The sequence below is a fragment of the Pinus tabuliformis genome, chromosome 9, assembly GCF_031772625.1.
Source record: "Pinus tabuliformis cultivar Carrire ecotype Pingquan chromosome 9, CPIR1, whole genome shotgun sequence".
NCBI classification, from domain to species: domain Eukaryota; kingdom Viridiplantae; phylum Streptophyta; class Pinopsida; order Pinales; family Pinaceae; genus Pinus; species Pinus tabuliformis.
In genome coordinates this window covers 1,234,904,381-1,234,930,060 of record NC_142307.1, presented here as the reverse complement: position 1 = coordinate 1,234,930,060, position 25,680 = coordinate 1,234,904,381, and positions in this window count along the sequence as shown.

Below are 25,680 nucleotides of genomic sequence, written 5' to 3'. Positions count from 1 at the left end.
GTTTTATTGGCTATCTAATTCTTCAAATGAAAAGGATTTAAAGTAACTCAACACACTTTTCACTACTCCTTCTTATGTGCTATCAACATTCAATAAGAAATTGCAGATTCTAAGAAAAGGACACTAAATCTATAGCCAAATTCCTAATGAAAACTACACCTACAACGAAATTACTAATTAAGAAAATGACAACTAAACCTACAGCAGAACTCCTAATCTGATCTTGTACCTTACTGAGTTGTGGTGTTAATCATATTGCATCATATTTAATTCAAAGCAATGTGTTAATCTTCTCAACATATGATAAACAATTTCGTGACACTTACCACCAAAATTCAATCAGATCTTGCCTCTACAAATGTCACTTACACATGGGATCGAAACCTTTAATCGAAATCGATAGAATTAGAAAGTATGTGTAATAAATCAATCCACAATAGTTAATAATATTGAGTTCTGTGTATATCTAACATGATTTTCGTATCAAATCTGAATCTTCAACCTGAAACTAATTCACATAAAATATATACAAATCCTAAAGCCTAATCGAATGGGAGAACTTGATCACAGGTCGTGGTGGGCCCTGGCCACACCTGGAACAAGTTAGACTAATTCAATGCTTATAAACTAGGAAGAACCATAACATTCATTGTGAATTCATAGCAGAAACCGGATTGTATTAAATCAAATCAACAATCAACCATAAGTCTGGTACATGAGCTTCTCCAGTGTTTTGAGATACAAAATCTGATTACAATAATAATCTCAGTCTTTGTTTCTTCCTTGCTGCTACTGCAACAAAACCATACGCTTCTGTCACATAGCCTCTGAGTATTTCTCCTCCTCCTGCATACATGCAAAGCTTTGGCTTTATATAGAGTTGTTGATGAGAACAAAGCATGACTATTTGCCAAAGAAAACATAACAGCAAACTAAAAGATGCAATATTTAATTCTTCTAGAGAGCCTTCGAATAGCTTATGGTTGGATTCATTATGATCAATGCATGGATGGAGGAACCACTTCTTTGTTTAGCACAAGGTCGTTCAGTAAAAGGCGTGCATAACCGAACCATAGCTGTGGCCAAAAATAGGCAAATCCGAATTTGATTGTTAAGTACAAATCTGAATATTTTATACAAATTTTCCTCAGAGAACCCCAGATAGCTTCCAAACTCTAAGGAATTTTAGAAAATTGTTTCAGGGTTAGTAAATTTTCTATACTTGAACCAAACCCCATGTTCCATATTTTCTTCTTTCGCCTTCACTTGCACGTAAATCGAGTCAGAAGTTGGCAATTTGAAACTTATTGCAAATTTGGGCAAATTTGTGAATTTCCTTCTAGAGACCCACATGGGTGACCTAGGTGCAATCCAAGTTATGGAAAGGTATTAAAACATTATTTTTTATAATAACCTCTCTCGGTTTCTCCGGAAGCATGTCGAAAGTGTCAAAGCCCCAAATTGGTCATTTTCGTACTCTATTGGCTTATAAAGAAACTTGGCGATGGAACCCTGTGAAAAGATGAGCTTAGAGAAACCATCATTAGTAAATCATGGCATAATCATCTTTAATCATAGAAAATCTAATAAAACTAATGATAATCACCCACGAGGCATAGGATGTGATTTGGCAATAAATGATGGAATTATGACGTGAAATGAGTATACTGGTGTCAGAATCTAGGTTATAAATGGTGGTTTTGTATGACGGAAAAATGGGAATATTCAAGGCCCAACATCCCCCCATGCCTGAGGGTTTTCTTGTCCTCATGCAAACAAATCTCTTACTCTTTGATAGGTCCTTGTGGGACAACATTACTTGGATATTTGAAGGTGTTGGTTCTTATGGAGTAGCACTTACTTGAATGTTTGGAGGTGTTGGTTCTTGTGGTGAAACACTCTTCATACTTAATAGGTCACACTAATTTACTGAGCAATACAAATTGAGGAAAATAAAGGGACGAGTGAAGGAGAGATGAGTGATGGAGATGGTGAATGGGCGATTGATATTCTGTCTTCACAAGACCAATGTCTATAGGCAGTTTCCTTTATCATTTCATGGTAGTAATGACTTCATCCTAATGGTTTTCATCATGGAAGGGGAAGACATCATAGAGGTTGCTTTATCAATGCACCATAAGGTTTCTTCTTTTAACATGGTCTTGTAATCAGAGTATATGCAGACTGAATGGAAGGATAATAAAAGGATGATGGTTTATGAAAGATGAAATGCATGGAATGAGAAGTGGTGAATCATTAAGTTTATTTAACCTTCTAATTAATTAGAGAACCATAAGCCAAATTTACCCCAATTTTTACCTTTATCATTTATGTTCCCAGTGCTGCAAGATGATGTGGAGGATGGGATGGCTAGAGCTGATGTGACCGCTAATCTGATCTGATGAAGAAGAGCTAGAGCTGCAATGGAGTCTGATTTGGATCTGTTGAATAAGGCTGAACTCGAAATAGTAAAGGAGGCTTAAAAATGAAGGTCCCCCTCTCCCCCGTGCTTAAGGAGTTTTATGTCCCCAAACAAAGAAGGAATATGACTGTTGCAAATGATGATCAAGCTGCTATATGGCAACCTTTATTGAAACAAGATGATTGCTATAGGAAAAGGAAATGTTGCTACAAATGTCCACACTGCTGCAAATTTGTACTGAGATCACAAAACCATATAGTCTTCAACCGCTACACACCATGTGCAATCCTGCTTATGTGAATAAATGGTGTCGATGTCAAACATAAGCAAGAATCATTGGATTACCGACCATTGAGGAAGTCGTTAACCAATGCAAGATATCCCACCTTTGATGTCAATGGGAATCAAGGCACTAGGTACATTCTACTAGCCATGAATAGATTTGTCGAAGTCAAATGGATTGAAAAATTCATCCACTAAGAAACATTAATGTATTTCCTTAGTAGATGACAAGGATACCTTCCATTAAGGCATGCAGGCTCCCAGGTACCTTATCTAACCCTAACCGTAATCCCAGACAATGTGTTGATGTCGATGGGATAAGTCTTGTTGGCAAGTGGGCCTTAAGGAATCCCACATCAACCAACATGAGTACAAGACATAATTAAATACATGATTTGAAGAACTCATACAAATTTACAGACTTTATTGGGAACCTTGCCCGCTAGTTACCTGGTTTTCAAGAAAAATCCATGTCCAGTTGCGCCAGACAATTTGGTTTTCACAAAAGGACTTATTTTTTCACTTTACTATTTTCATTTATTTATTTACTAACTTTCCTACTATACTAGAGAAAATATGTCCTCCTTCAAGTGAAAGATAAATTCCAGTGAAGCTATGTGCGGATCAGGTACAAGGATACATTCATGCTCAGATTTAACATATCAAATTTACAGTGTACATGAGCATGTGAAACTAGCAGCTGCAAATTATATAATGCTAAGAGAGTGTGAAGAAGAGAATGATGTCTTATTATAGTACAGGTTTGGAACCAATGCTCGATGTAATCATAGTGGTCTTGGTTCATTTCTTCATTTGGACAATGTTGCATGTCCTCTTCGTTGGCCTCTTCGATCTCTAGTTTTAGGGGCTTCTATCCAATATATGTTGTCCATAAGTCCTCAGTTTCCTCTAAAGATTGGAAAATGTGATTATTAGAGGATTCTAGCTCTTCATGTGGTTGTGGCTCATGGAAATCAGGGTCTTTGATCACTTCTAGAGAGGTAGAAAGGTTCTTGACAGTTGTCAAGATCTGCTCTTGTTGAGAGGCAAAGACCCCCGTTGCTACTAGGATTTGAGATAACTCCTTCAAATTCTTAATCATCTTTGAATCATGCTTGCTAGTTTAGAAATCCTTGTCTCCACACATGGATTATTGCCTAGGGGTTCTTACAGCACCCCAAATATGATTTGCAGATAAAGAGATTGAATTTTTTTAATCTAAATGAATAAAATCTAATTGCAATAAAACTCACCAAACTTGAACTCCTTTGCTTACTTGGACAACTAGACTTTGGAGCGACCCAAACAAAAGCAAATGCATGGCTCTTCACTCACGTCTTACCATCATCTCTGCCTTCTGATTTCCCTACAACTAAGATCACACAAAAACTTGTGAAAGAAACTATGCTTTGATCCCTTTAGCACCTCCCTGGCAACGACACCAAAAATGTTGGGGAAATTATATGTGTAATAGTTCCAACATTAAATTATCGATCTGGGACTCGTAAGCTTTGAGGCACAAGCGCAAGTAATGCAGGATCAAAGCATCTAACCTAACTTAATATCAAAGTCCTATTTCCGAATTAAGTACAAAATGCAAATAAACAATTTTAATCTCAATCTAAATCTAAATCAATCAAACTTAATTTCAATGCAAGTAAAATTTAACTAAAATGGAACCGCACTAATGCATTAACTGCGAAATATTCATAAGCTATCTACCGAATTCAACATGTGTTCAATGAAAGGATTCATTCAATCACTCTAAAGCTAATCAAAACATAGCATTCTATTCAAATAACATGAACACTAAATCTATGCTAAACTCATGAATATGACATCTAATTTAAACTAATGAATATGAAATCTAAACTAAGCTCTGAAGTTTCTAATTCAATCCAACCAGAGAAAGACATTCAATCAACTTACTTAAACATATAAACTTATAAAAATAATTCTTAAACAATCTCCTGGAAAAGAAATTCTAATCTACCACTCATTTGCTGGAAAGGAAACTCTAATCTACAAGAACACACCACTCATTTTCTTGGAAAAGAAACTTTAATTACATTCTTATTCAAGTGCTAGAATAGAAACTCTTAACCACACCATTCCTTGTCAAAAATAAACTTCTACGTTAACAATTCACTTGCCAAAAATAGACTCCTAATTACAACATTCATTCACTGGAAACAAACTTTTATGATAGCAATCTCATCCTAAAGGAAACTTTGAATTCAAACATATAATCAAAATGAATCACTAGATCAAATGCTCACTGGTAACTAAGGAATCCAAAATTAAACCTTTCACAAGTAAATGGAAATTAAACTAATTGATATTGAACTATAATGCTACCAAATTCATGCACAGGCCTGCTTTTTATGAAGAAATCATCATGTCATGAAACAACACACAAACCTTTGTTACAAAGTTTTATCAGCTATCTAATTCTTCAAATGAAAAGGATTTAAAGTAACTCAACACACTTTGCACTACTCCTTCTTATGTGCTATCAACAGTCAATAAGAAATTGCAGATTCTAAGAAAAGGACACTAAATCTACAGCAAAATTCCTAATGACAACTACACCTACAACGAAATTCCTAATTAAGAAAATGACAACTAAACCTACAGTAGAACTCCTAATCCAATCTTGTACCTTACTAAGTTTTGGTGTTAATCATATTGCATCATATTTAATTCAAAACAATGTGCTAATCTTCTCAACATATGATAAACAATTTCGTGACACTTACCACCAAAATTCAATCAGATCTTGCCTCTACAAACGTCACTTGCACACGGGATTGAAACCTTTAATCAAAATCGACAGAATTAGAAAGTATGTGTAATAAATCAATCCACAACAGTTAATAATACTGATTTCTGTGTATATCTAACATGATATTCGTATCAAATCTGAATCTTCAACCTGAAACTAATTCACACAAAACATATACAAATATTAAGCCTAATCGAATGGGAGAACTTGATCATAGGTTGTGGTGGGCCTTGGCCACACCTGGAACAAGTTAGAATAATGCAATGCTTATAAACCAGGGAGAACCATAACATTCATTGTGAATTCATAGCAGAAACCAAATTGTATTAAATCAAATCAACAATCAACCATAATTCTAGTACATGAGCTTCTCCAGTATTTTGAGATACAACATATGATTACAATAATAATCTCAGTCTTTGTTTCTTCCTTTTTGTTGTTGTAGCAAAACCATACGCCTTTGTCACATAGCCTCTGCGTATTTCTCCTCCTCTGACATACATGCAGATCTTTGGCTTTATACAGAGTTGTTTGAGTCATATAGCATGGATAAAGAAAATTTTGGGCCTTGGATTATGAAATCATTGTTTCTAGCTTATTTTACTTAAGTTTTTTGAAGTACATGGTCCTTTTATCTTGGCTTTATCTTCAAAGTTGGAAATGAATAGGTAGACCACAAAGAGACAGCCTTGGAATACAAAGAGGCAACCTTTCACTTCAAATTCCTGCATTGGTATACAAACAATCAACAAACTATGTCTATAAAAATACTCATTTTTGAATTGTAGAGTTACTAGTGAATTGAATTATATGAGAACAAGTTCATGAATTTCCTGGTGAAGAGAGAAAGAGGAAGAGTATCAGAAGTGAAGCGGAATTGAGGAAGAGGAGAAGAGGATATAAACAACTATAAAGGGAGTAGAGACAGATTGTAGAACATAACCAAAGAAAAAATAAGAACTTAGAATTCAAGGACCATGTAAACCACTAAATTTGTAATATTCTCAGGGGATTGGTGTCTCCTTTTTGGTAATATCCTGAAAAACAACATGTTGGAGCCTGAAAAATAACATGTTGGAGCCTGTAAGAAGGAGTGGGTGCTCCATGCAAGTTGTAGCTTGCATAAGAAATTAGAGGTTGAAGCCTCGTGTATGTAGAAGCCTGCAAAATTGATGTAAAAGAGGGAATGGGTTCTCCATGCAATTTGTGTCTTGCATAAGAAATTATGACACAATTATTGATTCACCCCCCCATAGAAATTGTCTAGTTTTCAACAATGTATCCATTTTATCCTTGTCAGTCCTCAAGGTATTTTTGTTGTCAACAAAACAGTTAAGTTATTCAAACTCAAGAGAATGAATATATCAGGAAAATGAAAATTTTATAAGTTCAACATACCTCTCCTCACTCTTTTTCCATCCTTTCCTTCAGAGCCCTCTTGCTCTTTTTGTAGAGAGAGAGAGAGAGAGAGAACAAATATCGTGACATGAATGTAATATCAACCATCATAATCATCTATATCATCAAACGCACCATGCTGTCGTCATAAAATATGCATTTGTAAATGTTTGAAAAGTAAATAAAATCAAAACATATTCTTACTCATGAAAGTTCAGGATCCTTGTATGGAACACAAAAAATTATTTTCTCATCCATTTTATGACCTCCACTTATCTCAAGATGTAAATCCAAAAAATAAATTTCTCTTACCGCACCCCCCCCCCCCCCCCCCCCCCCACACACAGACCACATCATTAGTTCTAGGAATGTTGGTGTGGGAGTGTGTTGAGGTAGCCTTGGTGTAAGAGAAAATTGGCATGAGGATCATATTGTTTTCCTTTTCATGTCTGCATAGGGGAGACTTGAGGTTCATGCATGGGAATATGCTCAACATGAGAGATGGCAAATGGAATCTAAGGGAGAGGCACATGTTGAGAAATGTCATGACAAGAAGTAGAGGTCCATTTGGAAATCACAAAGGTTTGTCTGGTGGGTTTCAGCTCCCACCCATCGTGATATTGTGGTTGTGGTTGTGGTTGCTAAGGAAGGGGAGGACATAGCATCTCCATGATGTTTGGAATGTGGTTATGGAGAATTATGGGATACAAGAGGAGTAGATGGGTTTCTTTTAGGTATAAATGACTAGTCTAGGTGAGCTAGTTAAACTTCTTTGAATCTGCATCAAAATGAATAGAGAACCCAATTCTCTTATTTCTATTCTCATGCCATATTACATTAGCTCTCCTTACTTTCACCTATAGTTTCCATGTTAACCTCTACTAGAGAAGCTCGTCCATGAAAAAATAATAAATTCAATCATGGAAATATCCACATGATAATTAAACTAATTACACAATCATCTAAATGGATTTTTCCTAATGCGGAAGTTTAGGTACTTGGAATACCATACGTGAAATGAAAAGATGGAACTGTTGGCACTACTACTAATGTGTTGTCCTTGACGTAAATCTACTTGATGAGTTGTCTTTTGATGGAAACCTACTTGATGAAGATGTCAACATGATGTGTCTACATATGATAGAGAGATTGGACAAAGGAATAGCAGTCCATAGACAAAAGAATGATAAAGATGAAGTTTGAAGAAGTATACGTAGGTTCTGTGAAGAAAAGCCGCATACACATGTGGGTATGAAGAAGAAAAGGTGCGTACAATTTTTGCACCATAGCATTCTAAATATCAAGGGTCTTTACCATGGTATTGACCCATAATATTGAGCCCAACAACAGATATTTGATCTCGTCAAAGAATACCATTGGCATTGGTGTGGTTTTGGCCTGCAGTATTAGCTAAGGGCTAAGATATATAAGGAGATGAAGATCAAAGTACTTGGAGTGTGCAAGTGATGAATATTTCATGAATAGTTAGATCTGAAGCAAGTGTGCATGTAATGGGCTGGTAAAGAATTGTTTGATCTGAAACTAAGTATGTACCCAGAATTTGATGATGGATCAGATCCAATAGATCTGATATGACTATATTGATAATGGAGTGATTTGATTTGTAATATTTATATCTTACGCATGTTTTATTATGTATTTCAAGAGATGGGCTTGTTCTTAAGGTTTGATGTGCAGTGAATTTATAAGTCAATACTTGCATATCTATACACGGGTTTGATAACATGAAAGGCGCGTACATACGTGGGTTTAATGCTAGTAAGTCACGTATCGATTTAGATCTATATGCAGGTTTAAGTCCTGAAATGCGTGTATACTCATGGAAGTGTTTTATGGAAAGTGCTTATATAAGCTAGGGTTTTGTTGAATAAGATGCTTGATCAGTCTAATCAGTCTTATTGTGTTTTTGCTTTCTATCAATGAAGTCTTACTTGATTATCTGGTTTTAACAGTGATGATTGAAGATGAATTGTTTGATTGAAGAGTGATGATGCTGCTAGTTGTATGTGATTGAAGATATGTGATGGTTCTGTGATTATTTCATAATGATTCAGTAGTTCAGAGTGTAAATTAGTGTTTGTTTCAAATTAAGAATGATTCAGTTTCAGGGTTCAATGTTTTGAGATCTGTATGAGGGTATGCTTCATGGAAAGCAAGTATATACGTGGATTTTCTTAAGAACAATAGCGTGTATATTTTAATATATAGTTGATCAAGGTTTGTAGTGACAGAATCTGGTTTCTCTGATGAACAATATGTGGATTGGTATTCTGGTGAATGGATTTACAGTGATCTAACTACTTTGGTTGTTTGAGATTGATTTGGATCTCAATTGATACAGTGATTAAGTGATTTGATATGATGATTGGTTTCAGTTTTATTATTTTATATTGAGCTTAAATGATGATAGTGGGTCCAGTCTGAAAATTTGATGAAACGTGGCCAACATATTTGATTCAAGTGGATTCAATGTGAAAATTTATGAAACGTGGTCCACAGAGGTGTTGAAGGTTACAGGCTTTAGTAAGGGATTCAAAGCTTCCTTCCAGTGGTAGCTAGTAAATCAAATTAGGGGGTAGGAGCTTCATTCCAGTGGGTGTCGGTAAACGAGATCAGTGGTTTGGAACTCCCTTCCAGTGGGTGTTGGAGAATGAGAGAAGGTTGTAGCCTTTTGTAGGTGGGTAACTACGTACTGGTATGAGTATGTGTCAGTACAATATTGTAAGATTTTTTTCATTATAATAAAAGATGAAGACAGAGACGACATCAATGGTGGTTTTTTCCCACATTGGGTTTCCACCTATAAAATTTGATGTTCATGTGTGTTGATGTGTTTCTTATGTGTGATGGTTTATTTTGTTCTTACTTCACATGGTTACTATTTAATTAATGCTTAATGAAGTATTGATACATTGGTTCAAGTTAAACAGGTGATGGATTAACTGAAAAATTAGTTAACTGGATATATGCTAGTTGTCTTCATAATAGACGCATACATATGTAGGTTTTCTTCATCATAGTCGCGTACAAAAATCTGTATGAGAAAAGAAAATTTTAAGTGAGTTTTAAAATACTGATTCACCCTCCCCTCTCAGTATTTTTCCCAACAATTGGAATCAGAGTCGGACCTTCAGAAGAAGCTTGATCGCTTGAAGGAGATCCGTCAAGATGATGGGAAAGAAGAAGATTACTCGAAGAAGGGATTCAGAAAACTGTGACAATGATATATCAGATGCAGTGAAAGTTACAGATGTCAACAAATATTCAAGTTTTGGAGCACCACGCTTTCTATTGATCAAGAATGAAGAAGACAATAACAAAGAATTATCAGGTATGGGCTTTTGTTCTAATTGTGGTCCACTTCCTTGTCTATGCAATAATGATAGCGATGATGATGGTGAAAAAACTGAACTTACACTCATGGGTAAAAGTGAAAATAAGAACTCTAAAGAGAAAACATATTCAAAAATGATTCCTCTAGAAGCAAAAGATCAAGGCAAATTAGAAACAATGAAAAATGAAAATGTTCCTATGCTAAGCAAAGATAATTATCAACAATGAAAGAAAATATGAAGTTTAATCTAATTAACCTTGATCTTCGATATCTAGTATGAAATGGCTACAGCAAAATTCCTCCATCGGATGAGGAAGTTAAAAATAACAGTAAGTCTGTGAGTGACATCTTTTATAGCATACTTGATTTGTCATTAAATAAGGTTATGCATTATATAACTGCAAAGCAAGTGTGGGATAAGCTACAAGCAATCCATGAAGAAATCCCAAAGGAAGATTCATCATCAATGGAACTACCAGGTAATCTTATCCCTAACAATGTATCAAAAAATAAACATGATGATGGAGTTTTTGATTCGGAAGAAGACGGAATAGAAGAAATTTTTTATCTTAGAACAAAACTTGATCTTTCTTTGAAAAAGATTGTTAATATTAAAGATAAGTTGAAGGCATATGATAACAAGGATCATATTAAATCGGTAAATATTGTTGTGGAATCTAAACAATATTATGAAGGTCTTGAACCTGAGATCGTCTCTCTAAGAGCATATCTTGAAAAATCAAATAAGCCGAATAAAGAACTACTTCAAGCATTTGAAGAACAAGAAAATGGGCTGAAAGATGAGACTCTCAAACTAAAAGAGCAAGTGGAAGAAGGAAGAAGGGTTGAAAAAGGTATGGAGAAGCAGTATCTAGAAAAGGAAAAGAAATATCAAAGAATGGAGGTTGAGGTAAACATTCTAAGAGGTAAATTAGAAGAAAAAGGTAAACATTACGATTTCAAGATAATAGTAAGATTTTGGATAATATTCTTAGTAGTCAAAGGTCTCCCACCATCAAATCTGGTCTTGGTTTTCATGAAACTATTGAAGGTGAATCTAGTTCACAAGTTGATGCAAGAAATTTAAAGGGTAACAATGCAAAACCTAAAATTCTCAACAAAGAGATAAGAAGTCAAGCTGATAAACAACCAAGGAAATTGAACCTTCAAAGAAAATCATTTACTCCTAACTATAGAAATGTTAATCAATTCTCTCCTCTAATCAATAATGTTGAATGTTTTATATGTCATAATTATGGACACGTTGCAGCCAATTGTAGAAGTAGATTGTTTCAATCACAAGAAAATAATTGATTCACTGAAAGATCATGAGCTTCTAGGTACTCAGGATTATTTAAGGGATATTGTTTTTCTTGCAATATATTTGGTCACAAAGCCATTGATTTCAATAGAAGGAATATGAAACATAAATATTATGATTCCTCTACTCATATAAGATGTTATGATTGTAACAATTTTGGCCATGTAGCAAAAGAATGCAGGAACAAATATATGGATCGCCTCAAACAACATGGAAAGAAATCAGATAAGAATATTGATGTCAGAAGACCTGAAAAAAGTTGGATCCACTAACATTTCTCGTAATAAGCAGAAATAAGAAGAACAGATAAGGTGTGGTCTTTCTCTCTACTCATTGAAGAAGAAGATAAATGGTACATAGATAGTGAATGCTCTCATCACATGACTAGAGATAACAATAAGATGGAGTCTTTCAAGAAAAACCAATCTGGTAATGTTATTCTTGGAAATAATGCTCTAGTGGAAGTTATGGGAAAGGGTTGAGCTGGAATTAATAAACATAGAGGAGAAGTTGATACTTTATTAGTTCAAGGGCTAAAGCAGAATATTCTAAGTGTAGGTCAAATGGCAGATAAAGGAAATATAATTGTGTTTACATCAACCAAGTGCAAGGTTATGGATGAAGAAATTGGAAAAGTCATAGCAAGAGGATATAGAAACCCAAACAAATTATGTGCTTGAAGAACTGAATTCTCATAGATATGAGGAGGACTTAGACTCAGAGTAAAAGAAGATGGTGCCCATTGTAGTCCATTATTCTTAAAAGAATACTTCTAAAATTGACTGCATAAATGATGTGAGGTACATGACCTCATAAGAGTAGAAGATGATTATCAAGTCCTCAGGATCAGTGATGTATAATTTCAAGGGGAGAAATACATGTTTTGACTTTATGATGATTCACATGATTGTTTTGATATTCATGTTGTTTTTATTACTGACAGTGCATCTGGTGTAGTAACAGTGAACAGGTACAAACAAAACAGGCTCAAGGGGAGTTGTGGTTATAAAATATTAGTATTTTACTTTTTATACATAGATCCTATGAAGACAAGTCACGTATATACGTGATTTTTGATCTAAACAATTGCATATCTTTTTTTATGATGAAGAAATAGTGGGAGAGACTCGGGAAAAATCTATAATATGCTTCAAACAATTATTATTTGGCTTTCTTGTTCTGATGATTGATGGTTACAGTCTATTGATGCTATTTAGAAGTGGTTTTGGCTTTTATAAGTTGTTGATGCCTTGATGGATAACTAATTGATGAAGATACTTTGATGTCCTTACTAATATATGAGATGATATGATCAGATCTGACAGTGAACAGTTGGCACAGGTTCAGGGGGAGCATTTGTTATGCTTCTAATAATGCATTGTTGGCATTATGTTTGCTTTAGAATTCCTTGGTACATAATGATGCTTATCAATGGTGATGTTGCTTATGTTGTTGAAGTTCTTGAATGATGATGCATGAGTTGCTAATTATGGTTGATTCTTATCAGATGTGGGATGATAGAAAACTCTCTAGTGATGATACATGTATGATATGTTGGGGATTGTTGTGGAAAGAACATGTAGACCTTGCTATGATTATTTGATGATGATGATGTTGTCATGGATGATGCCTATGGTGCTTACACGAGCTACATGTACATGATATGATGCAAATGGTTTTGTGAAGATATGGTTATTGATATTTTATTGCTATATCTATTGGATGATACTTGAAGACATGGAATATGCTTGGTTGATGCATGAAAATATATGGTGCTTTGATGAACATGGATTGAGGTTATTCCTACAAAGGGAAAGATCAAGTTGAACTTGATAAGGTCAAGAGGATGAGTTGATATCTTATCTATACAGAAAACTCTTATGATGTTAATGTTGCATACTTGGTCACGGGCTGATGATATTGAAAATATGCATGGTGTTGCTCATGTTGCTACTGACAGATACTTAAGGTGCAGATCCTATTCAGTATATGATGGTCGTTAATGACTATCATACCTCACTATAGAGGTATTTGGTCTTGGTTATAAATTTCATATATGTCTCTTGATGTAAAGGTAATTTAAATACCTATGATGTAAAAATTGTAATATCCAGTCATGTATAGACTATTGTGGTCAAGTCATGTAATCCCATATTTTTTGGTATTTGATGTGGTTTGTAACCCCACTGTGTTGGGTGGTCAATGTAAGCATGATTCATTGGTGATAGGAAAGGTCATGTCTAGTTGAGTCATAGATTCATGTACTTCTCTATATATCTTCATAAAATTCAGCATATGCTCAGGGGGAGCATGGTCAGTATTCAGTATACATACTCAATAGATCAGATTTGCAACACTCATGTCAACAAAGGGAGAGAAGCCTTCATTCAGCATTGGTTAGCCCTTTTCCCTTTATGCAAAATGGGGAGAGAAGATTGGTGTTTGGAGAATGCTTGGTATATCTACAGACCTGTTTACAGGTACTTACAAGTGGTGGTGACCAAACACAAAAGATGTTGTCATCGATTCCAAAGGGGGAGATTATTGGCATTATGACTAGTGTGTTGTCCTTGATGGCAACCTACTTGATGAGTTGTCCTTTGATGGCAACCTACTTGATGAAGATGTCAACAGGATGTGTCTACATATGACAGAGAGATTGGACAAAGGCGTAGCAGTCTAGAGACAAAATAATGATAAAGATGAATTTTGAAGAAGTATACGCGGGTTCTGTGAAGCAAAGATGCATACACACGCAGGTATGAAGAAGAAAAGGCGTGTGTAGTTTCCGCACCATGGTATTCTAAATACTAAGGGTCTTTACCATGGTATTGAGCCTAGAAACAGATATTTGATCCCGTCAAAGAATACCATCAGCATTAGTGTGGCTTTGACCTGTGTTATCGGCTAAGGGATAGGTTATATAAGGATATGAATATCAAAGTACTTGGAGTGTGAAAATGATGAATAATTAATGAATAGTTAGATCTAAAGAAAGTGTGCATGTAATGGGCTAGTAAAGAATTGTTTGATCTGAAACTAAGTATGCACCCGAGAATTTGATGATGGATCAAATCCAATAGATATTAAATTACTATATTAATAATGGAGTGATTTGATCTGTAATATTTATGTCTGGCACATGTTTTATTATGTATGTCGAGATATGGGTTTGTTCTAAAGGTTTGATGTGCAAAAAAGTTATAAGTCAATAATTGCATATATATACGCAGGTTTGATAACCTGAAAGGCATGCACATACGTGGTTTTAATGTTGGTAAGTCATATATCAATTCAGATTTGTATGAAGGTTTAATTCTTGAAAAGCATGTATACATGCGGAAGTGTTTTATGGAAAGCGTGTATATAAGCTAGGGTTTTGTTGAATAAGATGTTTGATCAATTTAATCAGTCTTGTTGTGTTTATGTTGTTTGTAAATGAAGTCTTACTTGATGATCTAGGTTTAATAGTGATGATTGAAGATGAATTGTTCGATTGAAGAGTGATGATGTTTCTAGTTATGATGGTTCTGTGATTATTTCAGAATGATTCGGTAGCTCAAAGTGTAACTAAGTGTTTTTTTTAGAATAACAGTGGTTTAGTTTCAGGGTTCATTGTTTTGAGATTTGTACATGGATATGCTTTATGGAAAGTGTGTATATACACAGATATTCTTAAGAATAGTAGCGTATATATTTCGATATATGGTTGATCAGGGTTTGCAGTGATAGAATCCAGTTTATGTGATGAACAATATGTTGATTGGTATTCTGGTGAATGGATTTATAGTGATCTAACTGCTTTGTTTGTTTGATATTGATTTGGGTCTCAGTTGGTATAGTGATTAAGTGATTTGATATGATGATTGGTTTTAGTTTTATTATTTGATATTCAGCTTAAATGATGATAGTGGGTTCAGTCTTAAAATTTTATGAAATGTGACCTATAGATTTTATTCAGGTGGATCTAGTGTGAAAATTTATGAAACGTGGTCCACGAAGGTGTTGAAGGTTGGAGCCTTCAATAAGGGAGTCGAAGGTTCCCTCCAGTGGTAGCTGGTAAATCAGATCAGGGGGTAGGAGCTCCCTTCTGGTGGGTGTTGGTAAATGAGGTCAAGGTGTTGGAGCTCCCTTCTAGTGGGTGTTGGAGAACGAGAGAAGGTTGTAGCCTTCTACAGGTGGGTGTCTGCGTACTAGTATGAGTTTGTGCCAGTATAATATTGTAAGATGTTTTCCACTATAGTAAAATATGAAGGTAGAGATGACAACAACAATGGCTTTTTCCCACATTGGGTTTCCACCTTAAAATCATGATGTTCATGTGTGTTGATGTGTTTCTTATGTGTGATGGTTTATTATGTTCTTACTACACATGGTTAATGTTTAATTAAAACCTAATGAAGTATTTATGCACTAGTTCAGATTAAAAAGGTGATGGATTAAATGGATATACGCTAGTTGTCTACATAATAATCACACACATACACAGGTTTGCTTCATCTTAGTCGCATATAGAAATCTGGATAAGGAAAGAAAAGTTTAAGTGAATTTTAAAATATTGATTCACACACCCCCCCCCCCCCCCCCAAGTATTTTTACCAACAAGAACAAGGAAGCAAATATTTGAAGGGAATTCTTATGTTCATGCTTGTACATCATGGTAGGCTAACTTGTCAACAACCATTTATACACAATAGAGTTATGCAATGTATCACAACAATAGAAATTTTCGATAAAATAATTGTAACTTTTGCATGGGATAAACACTAAAAAAAAAGTATATATATATATATATATATATATATATATATATATATGTCGTTCTTAGAAAACAACAAGGAAATAGATGCACCAAAGGTAGCAGCTCAAATTAATTGCTCTAGCATTGTTTGTATGAAGATATTTGGAAAGTGATAAAAATGTATGGGAGAGGAGTAGTTTTTTAACTAAGGGAGGGGTTGAGACTTATTATCTTTATTAAAAAATAAAGTCCCCTTTTTCTCTATGAATTTCATGTACAAAAATGCAAAGGCAATGACATATTTTGTGGTCTTCTTAAGCTTACTAAAGTGAGAGGAATCAATGCTTCATCTATGTAAGCATGGTTCCAATTGTAGAATCTGGGAGATAGGTTTAATTATTTACATGACATGCGACAAGTGTTTTAAATAGGGTGGGGTTCTGATAGTGAACTATATATATATATATATATATATATATATATATATATATATATGCAAACATATTTAGGGCATAATAAAGTATTATACTAAAGTAAAAACAAAGAAAAAAGGTAAACATGGAAACGACCATGGTATGTCATTGCAGATGGGGGATATGCTTGGTTGCAAGAACCAACCCACCCACTTTGTAAAAATAACTTCGTAATATATTATATTAAGATGAAGCATGGAAACAAAGAAGACATTGCAATGGCCATGACTTGGTTATAATTTTCAACAAAAATCTTCTCACCTAGGGGGAACAATAGTTCAAAGTAGTGCAAATAAACAACCAAGTGTAAAACACATGACCATAAGAGTTCAAAAAAATTCATGCATGTTTCAGACTCAAAATGACTATAATGGTCCAGAATACATGAGATGGAGGACTTCTTTTAACAACCAAAATTTCTTGAGTTGTTAAAATTTGAGCATAATACAACCAAAAGGGAAAAGAGTACATGTGTGGCCATATACATAGCATAGGAATTGCATGCAGAGACAAAGGCTCTATGAAAATATTATAACAAATCAAAAATTTACTCGTGCCATTCAAATTTTTTATTATGAACCAATCTCTTGCCTAGGTCATCAAAAAATGTCAAGTTGGGTGAGTCTTTTTCAAGCAATAGAGATTACAGTGGAGGTAATTAGTTATGGATGTTAGAATTTAGACCAAGGACCAGGTCTTGTCTTGCAAATTGTATAGAACATATTTGACTGAGAGAAGAGGCCAAAGCATCATTAAACTTTGCACGTAAATATTAACACTTTGAAGAGAATTTTCGGTGCCAACAACAAGCTATCTTTGGGAGGACATAGCTGAGTTTGTATACAGGGATAAGTACTAAACAAAACAATAAATAAGCATAGGGAATAAGAATGGAAGAAAAAAAAGATTAAATAGGATGAGGGGATTAACCCGCACCAATTACACGGGCAAAGCCACATAGACAATTATCTAACAGGATAGTGCATCAGTGGGTCTCATGCTTGGACATTCCTTGGTTTATATAGTTTCGGTCTGCTAGTTAGAAGACCCAAACTATTTCCAGTAATGCAACTGAAAACCCACAAAAAAGAATCAGCTTCTCTGTAATCTTAAGGTTTGAATCAAGTTGCAATTTGGCTCAAAGAGTAGAGAAATTTAGTAGAATAAATTCTTGAGCAGGGTGGTAGCAGGACTTTAAGGCCATATGAGTTTCCAAATATAGTACCAACATCTCAAGGCCCCTTGAAATGTAGGGCATTAACCATGCCACTCCCAAATTTTTAATGCATGACATACAATACAAAAAAACTCCATGACATACCAAAGTTTCACATGTAACACTTTATCACACACCATTAAAGGTTCCATGTATATAATTATTCCATTGCATGTTTCAAAATAAAATATCAACCCTTGTTACATATTCTTGTAACCAACATTTGTAATGCTTGTTGTGCCTAGCACAATACACTATTTTTACACTCATACCCATGAACCTCTATAAAAACATTTATTATTGCACATCACAGTGGCAAGGCATATGCTTGGCCCTACATCAACTATTTCATATTTAAATAAGTCAATCATTGTTATATGTAACCAAGATATCTCAACACATAATATTGGAATTGTCATACTTATGTGTACCAATGGTACTGACATGAATATTATGTGTGTGCTCGGAATCAAACGATAGGGTGATTCCAACAATTCTTCATATGTATGAGAGCCATATCTAAAGACAATATTAATCATACAGCAAAAGAAAATGTCTAAGCTGAGCTTATTTTTGTAATCATTTCCATTAATAAGTGTGAAGCATGCATATGTTGTTGTTAATAATAATCATAGAGTCGTAGAGTATGGATTAGAATCTAAAAGTTGGTGAAAAACCTTATTGCTCTAGGGGACCCCACCTACTAAGTGTTTCTATGTTTAGATATTACATCTTTATTATATTTTAGGTATAGAAATAGAGCACAATGGTTTGCACAAGTTTTATAGGGGTGGCTCATGAATCAAACATGAGCCAACACTACCAACCATTTTTTTTTACTTGGAGGAGTCGAAATCAAAGTTAGTCCCTTTAGTATTCATATCAATGAAATTTATCCATAAAATATCATGGATATTCCACTAGACAATTCTTCACAACAAGGTTACTAAAGCATATTAGAGAATATGAAATCTACACCATGAGGGTTTAATTTTTTTTAGATTTTTGGATTTGTTAATTATTCTTTATTGCATATGCAAGCAATTGTTAATTATGCAGAAAATATAAAAAAAATTAAACAAAACTCACAAACCACAAATTAACTAAAGATGTAACCTAGGAAACCCTTTCAGTAGAAAACTCAACTAGAAGTGAGGTTTCTCTATTTCTATGAAAGGAAAATGGATGCAAGTAAAAAGAAGTGAGGCTTGTCGCATGTGGGCTACTACAATGCACAAATCCTCTCTATTTTCTTTCTCTCTAACCACTCTCATCTACTCTACTTATCTATGGAACAAAATGAACTCGAATACAATCATACCCCTTTTCCTTCTAGCGGCCCAGTGATAACATAGACCAATATATTACTAGTGGTTAAGTTTGATTCTATGTTGCTGATGATAGGTGGAGTGTCCACCAGAAATGGTGGACAAACTAAATTCAAAAACACAGTTCTTTTCCGAAAATCCATCTTATAAGTTTGACTTTTTCAATTCTTAGCTAAAGTTACAATATGGACTCTTATGCTACCTTCTTCATCATTATCACTTGGATATCCCCTTTTCCATGAATAATGAGGGCTAAGATGACATCCTCTCGAATTATAATGGTCAAAATTAGAAGGTCAAATTTTGAGTAACATAATGTTTGCATACAAAGTCTGATTGAGGCGATTCTTCCAATGTTGGAAAGGTATTTGTATGCATAATAGTAAAAAAAGGTGCATGCATAAGTGAAAAAAATTAACCCCAAAAAATGCCATTTGATGTCTCCAATTTCTTTCAAAAGGTTTCAGACCCCAATTCGCCAAACTGGGACCCACCGGTTAAAATGGTCTGGTGAGTTGATTCCTCTAGTTTTTCCACTCTAAAAGAATCAAGATGGATGAAAAATAAGATGATGATCCAATCTAAATCATACCCCCCCCCCCATTTTTGGGGGATTTTGGTCCCCAAAAGCTTCTATTGAATGAGGTAAATAAATTTCCCCTGCCTTCTCTCAAGTGTACCATTTACCCTTACCTGGAATTTTTCCTTTCAACCCAATCTTCCAAAGTTCATGTTGTCCCTATCTTGTAGTTATGGACTTTTTCTGCAAAATTGTATCCTTTGTCACCTCTACCTGAGCATCTAGTGTCAAATCCTCTACAAAAGATAGAACTTGTTCCTCTTCCTGAATAAGCATCGAAGGCTCATAGAGTTTCATATTATTTACATTTAGCACTAAGTAAATGTGCATGTATGGGGATAGAATGAGTCTACAGCCATTATATCCCACCTTTTCTAGTATCTGAAAGGGACCATACCACACAAAGCCTTGATTTTCTTACCAAGACCTTATAGCCTCTCCTTGTTCAATTGTAACCATACTCTATCTCCCACTTTGAATGACTTCTTTGTTCTATGTTGATCATGTCTAGCCTTATATTTTTATTGTAACTTTGTAAGTGTCTCCTATACATGTATATGGATTTTCTTTATCTTCTCAAAAAAAAATCTACTCTTAAGGAATCCCTTGTAAGATCCCCCCTCAGTCCTTCTTGTTATCCATATGTAATATCCAAAGGTGAAGGTGGAAAATATCCAAAAAAAGTTTCAAATGGGGACTTACTAGTAGAAGTGTGGACTATTATGATATAAGAGTGTTGTATATATACCAAATTTTCGTCCCAAGTCTTTGGATTCTTCTTATTGTAATCCCTCAAAAGTTGCACCAAAATCATATAGAATATTTTTTTCTGCCCCTCTCTTTGTGAATGGAATGTTGTAGACCTCTTAAACTTTGTGTCCATCTTGTCCCACAACATGGTCCAAAATGCATTGATAAATCTTGTGTTTGTATCTAAAATGATGCTCCTTGGTATCCCAAAGTGCACCTAGACTTTTCCAAAGGCCAAGTTCACTACTTCTTTCGCAGTGATGGTATTTTTATAGGGCATTAAAACACACATCTTGTTGAAATTATCAACTACCATGAACATGTAGTCATGGCCCTTCCTAGTTTTTTGTAAACCTCCCAAAAATTCCATAAAGATTTTTTCCCAATAATGAGTGGGTACATGCAAGGGATGATATAAACCCTACTTCCTATTACTAGGTTTTCTAATATAACAAAGCATGCATCCTCTTATGAACCTAGCTACATGTTCTTGCATGTTGAGCCAATACACACACCTCTGCAAGTTGGCTACTTTCTTCCCTACACCAAAGTGTTATGCAACCTGTTAGTGTCAGTATATGCATACTTCCATCTCGAATCAAATCTACTCTTTGCATTTTCATTGAGGGTGTCTCATATTGCAATTTTTTATCATTCCATTAGGTCATGCCAAAAATGATCCACTGATGGTTGTCTTCTTCTTCTTAGAACATCTAATTTTCCCTCATCAGGTATATTTGCTGACCCTTCTTCATGTTTCATTCAGTTATGGTTTTAGTTATATTATTTTTAGAGTCAAGGCAGTTATGTCTCCATTAGGTCTTAGGGTTCATTTCCAAGGTCAAAAGCTTTGTTTTATTGCAAATAAAGGGCAGCAAAGGTATGAGGAAGACCAATAAACAAGAATGGTTGGTAGTTAGTCATGGTTACTGTACAAAATCCTTATTTCACTAATGTAATTTTCATCTCAAAAACATTGTTTTTTGAGATGAAAACAGAGTATTTTAGTTTGTTCATATTGTTCATATCCTTGATGTAATTCAAGTTGTTTTATGTAATAATTGTTCCCATAAGCTGCCCAAGGCACTTCTCCTTGCTGCAAGAGAGGAATCATTGAAGGATCAGCTCAATCAAAATTATCATCCACCTGAAAAGAGACAAAGAAAGAAAAGCATCAGACAGAGATTTGAAGACAAAGTAAAAGTTCCAAACAAACATTATAAAGTGGGTTTTTTCTAAGGAAAAATCAAACGCATCCTCTATATAAGGTTTCAAAAGAATTTTCAAACTTCATCATGCTCATTTTCCAAAGAGACAAAACGGAGCTGTAGCAAATTAGTGGCCGAAGAAACCTTGGGCGTTGTGCATAGAGCAAGGAGCGTTGCGCACAGGGCGAAATTGTGGGGCACTGCGCATACAACCGGAGCGTTGCGCATAGAGCCTATGCGCTAGTGTATTTTTGCATGGCGCTATGCATACAACAGAGCGCTGCGCACCTGTACATGGTGTTGCACATAGGAATAGCCTTCAAGACTAGAGGGCTGCAAAGAGCTCTAGAACTAGAAAGGAAAAGACGAGTTGAGCTTGCTAAACAACTCACTGTTGATGAACAATGGGAAAACATGATCAATCAAGACTAGGAATATTGGCTTAATAGAGTCAATGAGCATTTAGAGAATCTCTTGGCCAAGACTAAGAAGGAAAATGACATTCAAAGGAGGATGGAAAAGCATTATGCCATGAGAAACCAAATTGCTAGAGCCAAGCTCAAAAGAGCTCAAGCAAAAATTGAAAAACTTACTAAGAAAGAGGAGAAAAGAAAGTTAGATATTCTTGTTGAGGCATCTATCCATGCCTCTAACATATAATCAACTATAAAAACACATTTTTGGATACTTTTACCATTTTGGGGCATGAAGTTACTTGCTGATATTTTCAGACAATTTTTAGCACAACCATGGAGGTCAAACACGCAGCACCTTGGGCATTGCACTCCTTTTTGGGGCATCCAATGAGGAAATGGTCAGCATTTTTGGATTCAAAATGATGAGTACATGCACCCTGTTCATTTTCTAAGGTTTTGGAGCAGAACTGGTTGACCAAAAGGGCCAAAACCCCTCAAAAATGACCTTTCTACCCTCTTTTTGGCATGGGCACTAAGCGCTGAGCAGTGTCGGGAGAATTCACTTTTGACATGGAAAATGAACTGCAAATGCAAAAATTCAATATTTTCTGGAAAGTAGACTTGAAGAGCTTTACAACAAGCTATTTTGGGCCCAATTTGGACATCGAGAAGGTACTCAAAAGTTCAAATAAAGATGAAGGGCACGCCTGGCATTGGCGCTACGCGTTTGACACTTTGTCCAGATTTTCATTGTTTTGTCCCAGTTTTCACTTTCACCTTGTTAAATCATGAATTTATCTATTTAGATTATGAGTTAAATGTAATTATCATGTTTCTAGTACTTACTAGGGTAAATACATTAGGTAAATCAAGTTCATGAGGTGTAATGAATCAGTTTGCTTGGGTTAGGGATGAGTCACTTTGACCACCCTATTCTCTTGTTAGGAGTTCAGCCTTTCTTGGATCTTTCCCTCTTCTCATGGATTTGACCCCATGAGGTTAGGATGGGTGGTTTGAATCCTATATTATGTATTTCCCTAGTCATTTTTAGGGGTTGGACTTAGTGGGATGCTAAGGTTTTGATAGGCATCATTTTGTACGAGTTACAGCAGGAGATTAATGAAAAATTGCAGCTATTTATTTGGGATCCATGTGGTATGATGCTCAGTTCATTTTTTCTTATGTTTTCATGTCTTAAAATCTATTGTTGACTCCATTTCATCATTCCATACTCTTTATGTGAATGTATACAAGTCTGAAAGGCAGAATCCATAACTTTTACGCTCTATTTTGGGTAGGCATTTCACAGTCTGTGTTTTCTTCATTTTAGGACAAATCCATGAGTTTTACATGATCTTCCTAGCTCCTCACCTGTCTTTTCACCTCATCCATCAAACCCTAAGGTTCTAATCGTTGTGCCTACCTTGCCCCATCAAACACCCTGCATTTTTTACCTAATTTCCTTGCCCTAAATGTTTGGCTCCTATTGATCTAGCAAAACCCTTCAAAATATAATCAAACCTTGTGCTACTATACCTATCTTAATATCAATTTCTAGATCCAGTCAATTTGGCTAAGATCCTTACAGAGAGAACCCTCTCCTGGCCTAGTAGGGCTAGCTACCTGGCTAAGCGTGGTTTGTGGTTACCCTGGCATTGCCTTCCTTCAGCGTGAGTTTGAATCCAGGTGCTAACACAACCTTAGAAGTGTGAGCCTCTCTAATCAGTTGTAGTTGCTCACCTTTAGGAACACATAACTTATCTAGCATGTAGAGTAAGTTGTCTTGTAGACGGTAGTCAACTATGATGTCACCATCATGCACATGACTTTGGCTCCGCAACTATTAAAGCACCTTGTTGAATTCCTCATCCTCTGAATATGCCTCTCTATATGCATCATGGTGAATAAATCCATGTGTATCAAAGTTCCCAAAGTTGTGATCTTTGATGTGGGCGGCCTTGAAAGAATTTTAGCCAACTTGTTGGTTCTATCCTTCTAGTACTTGATCACTAAATGAATCTATCATATAAACCCCATCCACTTGCAATCCTTGATCTGACTTGTAATGATCGGTTTGTTGTAGCTTACTTTGGTATTCCATGTACTGTATCGACTAGTGATCTATGTGTATTCTTGTCTCCTTTCCCATCATATATTTTTTTTACTTCTTCATGGCTTGCACCAGGGCATAGAGCTTCTTGTCCTAGGTAGGGTAGTTGAGAACTACCCCATGAAATACTTCAAAATGGTAGCATATAGGCCTTCCTCCCTACATTCATGCTTCACCCAATGTATTTCCTATATATGTCTCCATTTTGAATGCCTTCTACAAGTTTGGTAATGATAGAACCTGTTAGTTTCAGTCTTTGAAGCCTTCCACCAGTGATCAAACATGCTCTTACAAAGTGGTCTTAGGTCTAGGATTTGTTTTCCAAAGTTTTCCAAGTGTCTCATCATTTGGCTGAGTGTACCATCATTCAAAGAGTTACCATCATTTCAGGTTCCAATGGGTCATTTTACACCTTGTTCATGCTTCAGTTGTACTTGGGTAAGGCCCATTTTGCTCTCCTAGGGTTTTAAAGGTAATTTTTCTTGGATGGCCAAATGATCAACAAAACTTGTGTCCTAATTTTCATACACCGTCCCCTATCCCTAATATATCTTCTTAAACAATTCCCATCACTGATATCCCTCAAATTCATCATTTTCACACAAACCATAGTTTATTCCTACAATTTGACAATTTGTTAGGCTAGGCCTGTGTTTTGCCCTTTTGGACCCCTTCCCCTCACTCAATCTTTGAAATTCCACTTTCCCCTGCTTCCTAACAGCCCTCCCTACTTCCCAAAATTTTCTCAAGAATTTATAAGCCCCTCATCCCCTTCATTTCCCTTCATTTCTACAAATCCCATGTTCCACGTATCGGGATAGGTTTTCTTCAAACTATGTTTCTGAGCAAGAAAAGATGAATTTGACAAAAGTGAGAGAGTTTTTTGTCCATCAGTGACCCAAGAATAAAATCCTCTTTCAGTTTTTACACAAGTTTTGTGGTTTGGGAGAAATGTCGAAAACATCATTGGCCTCAAGAGGATTGATGCACTTCTGGAGTGACCTTGGGAAAATCAATATTTCACCTAGTTTGGATGTTCAAATGAATTGCTTGATGATTTAAATGATATCTAGACAGAGATATATTTCTAATGAGCTATCATGAGCTCAATTTGGAGTTGAGGAAGACCTTCAAAAGTTGACTGCAACAGCACTCTACATTTAGGCAACCTCATTCTACACATTTGACCAGTCTTGGGAGATTTGACTTTTGACAGGGAAAATGAACTAGAAACTGAAAATTAAAGATGTTCTAGAAATTAGACTCGACAAGATTTCCAAGGAGCTATCAAACAC